Source organism: Cherax quadricarinatus, chromosome 64 (genome assembly GCF_038502225.1).
Source record: "Cherax quadricarinatus isolate ZL_2023a chromosome 64, ASM3850222v1, whole genome shotgun sequence".
In the NCBI taxonomy this organism is placed as follows: Eukaryota; Metazoa; Arthropoda; class Malacostraca; order Decapoda; family Parastacidae; genus Cherax; species Cherax quadricarinatus.
In genome coordinates, this window is record NC_091355.1 from 20433765 (window position 1) to 20441009 (window position 7245).

Here is a 7245-nt window from a genome sequence, read left to right on the forward strand (position 1 = left end):
CGAGGCCTGGTCACGGACCGGGCAGCAGAGGCGTTTATCCTCGGAATACCCTCCAGGTATAGTAAATTGATAAGGTAGCAACTAGCCGAGAAAAGAAGTTCCTTAACTGGTGTCTTGTACTGGGAGAGTGTGCAGGACATGAGAAAAGAGCTTGCACTGTCTTTCTCCAACTCTGCAGCATAATGGACAGCAGAAACATAGCTAATATTACTTTGAAGATGTTTTCACACACCACTGGAAATGAAGTAACTGGTTACCTAACTCAAAAAATGTACAAAAGACCACAAAAATAACTTTGTAGTCGCTTGATGTACAGAAGCGGCCGCCTCACAGTGCTCTCTGGGCCGTCTTTATAATACGCAAGGAAAGGCAAACATGACATCACTGCCATAAAAAGGGGAACTAAAAAAACTATATATATATAGATATATATATATTTATATATATATATATATATATATATATATATATATATATATATATATATATATATATATATATATAACACGTCAAACCATACCCCCGGCCGGGATTGAACCCGCGGTCATAGAGTCTCAAAACTCCAGCCCGTCGCGCTAGCCACTAGACCAGCTAGCCACAATAAGATTCATCCAACTAGGTATATTTCTACACCATAGGAAAGTTAGCACAGGCACCTCTGTGACCACAAATGCAAGTTTTTACAGACGAATCTCCAGCTAGCGTGGCCGTGACGAACTCTAGCTCAAGTCCCTTCACTGCCGTCAACATGACTTAAGAAATCGTAATGACACGATTGCAAATAAACCATACCCCCGGCCGGGATTGAACCCGCGGTCATAGAGTCTCAAAACTCCAGCCCGTCGCGCTAGCCACTAGACCAGCTAGCCACAATAAGATTCATCCAACTAGGTATATTTCTACACCATAGGAAAGTTAGCACAGGCACCTCTGTGACCACAAATGCAAGTTTTTACAGACGAATCTCCAGCTAGCGTGGCCGTGACGAACTCTAGCTCAAGTCCCTTCACTGCCGTCAACATGACTTAAGAAATCGTAATGACACGATTGCAAATAAACCATACCCCCGGCCGGGATTGAACCCGCGGTCATAGTCTCAAAACTCCAGCCCGTCGCGCTAGCCACTAGACCAGCTAGCCACAATAAGATTCATCCAACTAGGTATATTTCTACACCATAGGAAAGTTAGCACAGGCACCTCTGTGACCACAAATGCAAGTTTTTACAGACGAATCTCCAGCTAGCGTGGCCGTGACGAACTCTAGCTCAAGTCCCTTCACTGCCGTCAACATGACTTAAGAAATCGTAATGACACGATTGCAAATAAACCATACCCCCGGCCGGGATTGAACCCGCGGTCATAGAGTCTCAAAACTCCAGCCCGTCGCGCTAGCCACTAGACCAGCTAGCCACAATAAGATTCATCCAACTAGGTATATTTCTACACCATAGGAAAGTTAGCACAGGCACCTCTGTGACCACAAATGCAAGTTTTTACAGACGAATCTCCAGCTAGCGTGGTCTAGTGGCTAGCGCGACGGGCTGGAGTTTTGAGACTCTATGACCGCGGGTTCAATCCCGGCCGGGGGTATGGTTTATTTGCAATCGTGTCATTACGATTTCTTAAGTCATGTTGACGGCAGTGAAGGGACTTGAGCTAGAGTTCGTCACGGCCACGCTAGCTGGAGATTCGTCTGTAAAAACTTGCATTTGTGGTCACAGAGGTGCCTGTGCTAACTTTCCTATGGTGTAGAAATATACCTAGTTGGATGAATCTTATTGTGGCTAGCTGGTCTAGTGGCTAGCGCGACGGGCTGGAGTTTTGAGACTCTATGACCGCGGGTTCAATCCCGGCCGGGGGTATGGTTTATTTGCAATCGTGTCATTACGATTTCTTAAGTCATGTTGACGGCAGTGAAGGGACTTGAGCTAGAGTTCGTCACGGCCACGCTAGCTGGAGATTCGTCTGTAAAAACTTGCATTTGTGGTCACAGAGGTGCCTGTGCTAACTTTCCTATGGTGTAGAAATATACCTAGTTGGATGAATCTTATTGTGGCTAGCTGGTCTAGTGGCTAGCGCGACGGGCTGGAGTTTTGAGACTCTATGACCGCGGGTTCAATCCCGGCCGGGGGTATGGTTTATTTGCAATCGTGTCATTACGATTTCTTAAGTCATGTTGACGGCAGTGAAGGGACTTGAGCTAGAGTTCGTCACGGCCACGCTAGCTGGAGATTCGTCTGTAAAAACTTGCATTTGTGGTCACAGAGGTGCCTGTGCTAACTTTCCTATGGTGTAGAAATATACCTAGTTGGATGAATCTTATTGTGGCTAGCTGGTCTAGTGGCTAGCGCGACGGGCTGGAGTTTTGAGACTCTATGACCGCGGGTTCAATCCCGGCCGGGGGTATGGTTTATTTGCAATCGTGTCATTACGATTTCTTAAGTCAAGTTATATAACACGTCGGCCGTCTCCCACCGACGCAGGGTGACCCAAAAAGAGAGAAAATCCCCAAAAAGAAAATACTTTCATCATTCAACACTTTCACCACACTCAATCACTGTTTTTGCAAAGGTGCTCAGAATACAACAGTTTAGAAGCATATACGTATAAAGATACACAACATATCCCTCCAAACTGCCAATATCCCAAACCCCTCCTGTAAAGTGCAGGCATTGTACTTCCCATTTCCAGGACTCAAGTCCGACTATATGAAAATAACCGGTTTCCCTGAATCCCTTCACTAAATATTACCCTGCTCACACTCCAACAGATCGTCAGTTCACAAATACCATTCGTCTCCATTCACTCCTATCTAACAGGCTCACGCACGCTTGCTGGAAGTCCAAGCCCCTCGCCCACAAAACCTCCTTTACCCCCTCCTTCCAACCTTTCCGAAGACGACCCCTACCCCGCCTTCCTTTCCCTGCAGATTTATATGCTTTCCACGTTATTCTACTTTGATCCATTCTCTCTAAATGACCAAACCACCTCAACAACCCCTCTTCAGCCCTCTGACTAATACTTTTATTAACTCCACACCTTCTCCTGATTTCCACACTCCAAGTTTTCTGCATAATATTTACACCACACATTGCCCTTAGGACATCTCCACTGCCCCCAACCGCCTCCTAACTGCAGCATTTACAACCCAAGCTTCACACCCATATAAGAGTGTTGGTACTACTATACTTTCATACATTCCCTTCTTTGCCTCCATAGATAACGTTTTTTGTCTCCACATATACCTCAGGTTATACCTCCACATATACCTCAGGTTAATTCTATGATTAACCTCATCCTTCATTATTCCATCCGCCGACATGTCAACTCCCAAGCACGTATCTGAAAACATTCACTTCTTCCATACTCCTCCTCCCCAATTTAATATCCAATTTTTTTATCTAAATCATTTGATACCCTCATCACCTTACTCTCTTCTATGTTCACTTTCAACTTTCTACCTTTACACACACTCCCAAACTCGTTCACTAACCTTTGCAGTTTTTCTTTAGAATCTCCCATAAGCACAGTATCATCAGCAAAAAGTAACTGTGTCAATTCCTATTTTGTATTTAATTCCCCATAATTTAATCCCACCCCTCTCCCGAACACCCTAGCATTTACTTGTTTTACAACCTCATCTATAAATATATTTAACAACCATGGTGACATTACTCATCCATGTCTAAGACCTACTTTTACCGGGAAGTAGTCTCCCTCTCTTCTACACACCCTAACCTGAGCCTCACTATCCTCATAAAAACTCTTTACAGCATTTAGTAACTTACCACCTATACCATATACTTGTAACATCTGCCACATTGCTCCCCTACCCACTCTGTCATATGCCTTTTCTAAATCCATAAATGCAATAAAAACTTCCCTTCCTTTAAATACTGTTCACATATATGCTTCAATGTAAACACTTGATCTACACATCCCCTACCCACTCTAAAACCTCCTTGCTCATCGCAGTTCTACATTCTGTCTTACCTCTAATTCTTTCAATGATAACCCTACCATACACTTTTCCTGGTATACTCAGTAAGCTTATTCCTCTATAATTTTTACAATCTCTTTTGTCCCCCTTCCTTTTATATAAAGGGACTATACATGCTCTCCGCCAATCCCTAGGTACCTTCCCCTCTTTCATACATTTATTAAACAAAAAATACCAACCACTCTAACATTAACACTATATCACCCCCTGCTTTTAACATTTCTCTCATGATCCCGTCAGTCCCAGCTGCTTTACCCCCTTTCATTCTACGTAATGCCTCATGCACCTCCCCCACACTCACATCCTGTTCTTCTTCACTCCTAAAAGATGGTATACCTCCCTGGCCAGTGCATGAAATTACCGCCTCCCTTTCTTCGTCGACATTTAAAGGTTCCTCAAAATATTCTCGCCATCTACCCAAAACCTCCATCTCCCCATCTACTAACTCCCCTACTCTGTTTTTAACTGGCTGGCAAATCCATTCGTTCTCTAGGCTTTATTAACCTGTTTAACTCCAAAATTTGTTCTCATTTTCATTAAAATTTCTTGACAGTGCCTCTCTCACTCTATCATCTCCTCTCCTTTTGCACTCTCTCACCACTCTCTTTACCTTTCTTTTCCTCTCCATATACTCTGCTCTTCTTATAACACTTCTGCTTTGTGAAAACCTCTCATAAGCTATCTTTTTCTCTTTTATCACACCCTTTACTTCATCATTCCACCAATCACTCCTCTTTCCTCCTGCACCCACCCTCCTATAACCACAAACTTCTGCCCCACATTCTAATACTGCATTTTTAACACTCTTCCAACCTTCTTCAACCCCCCACTGCTCATACTTGCACCAGCCCACCTTTCTGCCAATAGTTGCTTATATCTTACCCGAACTTCCTCCTCCCTTAGTTTATACACTTTTACCTCCCTCTGACTTGCTGTTGTCATTTTCCTCTTGTCCCATCTACCTCTTACTCTAACTGTAGCTACAAGTAAATAGTGATTGATATATCAGTTCTCTCTCTCTCTCTCTTTATATATATATATATATAGTGTGTGTGTCGTGCCGAATAGGCAGAACTTGCTGAAATAGCAACGCTCATCTTGCCACATAGGACAAGTGAAAATTTGTGTATGCAATAATTTCACCAAAATCATTCTGAACCTAACAAAAAAAATATATTTCACAGTGTTTGTTTAGTATTAAATTATTGTAAACAAATCTAAAATATATTTAGTTATGGTAAAATAAATTGCGCTTGTTATAATAAGGTTAGGTAAGTTTTCTAAGATTCTTTTGGTGCAAAATTAATTTTTTTTAAATTAACATTAATGAAAAAATATATCTTTAAACGTGTAAGAGAAAATTTTAGAAAGAACTTAATTTTAAATGAGTTCTTGCTAATTGACTTGTTTTACATATTCGGCACGACATTATATATATATATATATATATATATATATATATATATATATATATATATATATATATATATATATATATATATCCTAGGTAGTAGGCTGGTAAACAGCAACCGCCCAGGGAGGTACTACCGTCCTGCCAAGTGAGTGTGAAACGAAAGCCTGTAATTGTTTTACATGATGGTAGGATTGCTGGTGTCTTTTGTCTGTCTCATAAATATGCAAGATTTCAGGTACGTCTTGCTACTTCTACTTACACTTAGGTCACACTACACATACATGTACAAACATATATATACACACCCCTCTGGGTTTTCTTCTATTTTCTTTCTAGTTCTTGTTCTTGTTTATTTCCTCTTATCTCCATGGGAAAGTGGAACAGAATTCTTCCTCCGTAAGCCATGCGTGTTGTAAGAGGCGACTAAAATGCCGGGAGCAAGGGGCTAGTAACCCCTTCTCCTGTATATATTACTAAATTTGAAAGGAGAAACTTTGGTTTTTTGTTTTGGGCCACCCCGCCTCGGTGGGATACGGCCGGTGTGTTGAAAGAAAGATATATATATATATTTATATATATAAAGGCAGAGTGACCTAAAACGAAAAAAACGAAAGTCTATCTTTTTATATTTAATAATGTATACAGAAGAAGGGGTTACTAACCCCTTTCTCACGGCATTTTATCTCCTCTTACGACACGTATGGCTTACGGAGGAAGAATTCTTCTCCACTTCCCCATGGCGAATATATATTGGCAGAAAACATAGATGATTGTTTCTTGCTATAAGGCAGCTGGAACTCTCCCTTGAATCTTATCCTACATTATTATAATTATTATCGTATTTATTTCTTTCATTAGGCTCCATAAAGGCTTCTCAGGTGTTTGTCTTTCACCTCTTTGTAAGGAAAAGGGAAAATCTTTCCTGAAAAAAAGAACTTTCTAAACAAAAGGCTTGAAAAGTGTCGTTTTATGATACTTTGGGTAAAGTTGTGTCGTCGCTCACGGCAACGACACAACATCCAGCACTCTTGTGTCAGGTCACAAGCGACCAGGCACAAGTGACCTGGCACAAGCGACCAGGCACAAGCGACCAGGCACAAGCGACCTGGCACAAGCGACCTGGCACAAGCGACCTGGCACAAGTGACCTGGCACAAGCGACCTGGCACAAGTGACCTGGCACAAGCGACCTGGCACAAGTGACCTGGCACAAGCGACCTGGCACAAATGACTTGGCACAAGCGACCTGGCACAAGCGACCTGGCACAAGCGATCTGGCACAAGCGGCCTGGCACAAGCGACCAGGCACAAGCGACCTGGCACAAGCGACCAGGCACAAGTGACCTGACACAAGCGATCTGGCACAAGCGATATGGCACAAGCGATCTGGCACAAGCGACCTGGCACAAGCGACCTGGCAAAAGCGACCAGGCACAATGACCTGGCACAAGCGACCTGGCACAAGCGATCTTGCACAAGCGATCTGGCACAAGCGACCTGGCACAAGCGATCTGGCACAAGCGACCTGGCACAAGCCACCTGGCACAAGCGACCTGGCACAAGCGACCTGGCACAAGCGATCTGGCACAAACGACCTGGCACAAGCGATCTGGCACAAACGTCCTGGCACAAGTGACCTGGCACAAGCGACCTGGCACAAGCGATCTGGCACAAGTGTCCTGGCACAAGCGATCTGGCACAAGTGACCTGGTACAAGCGACCTGGCACAAGCCACCTGGCACAAGTGATCTTGCACTAGCGACCTGGCACAAGTCACCTGGCACAAGTGATCTGGCACAAGCGACCTGGCACAAGCGATCTGGCACAAGCG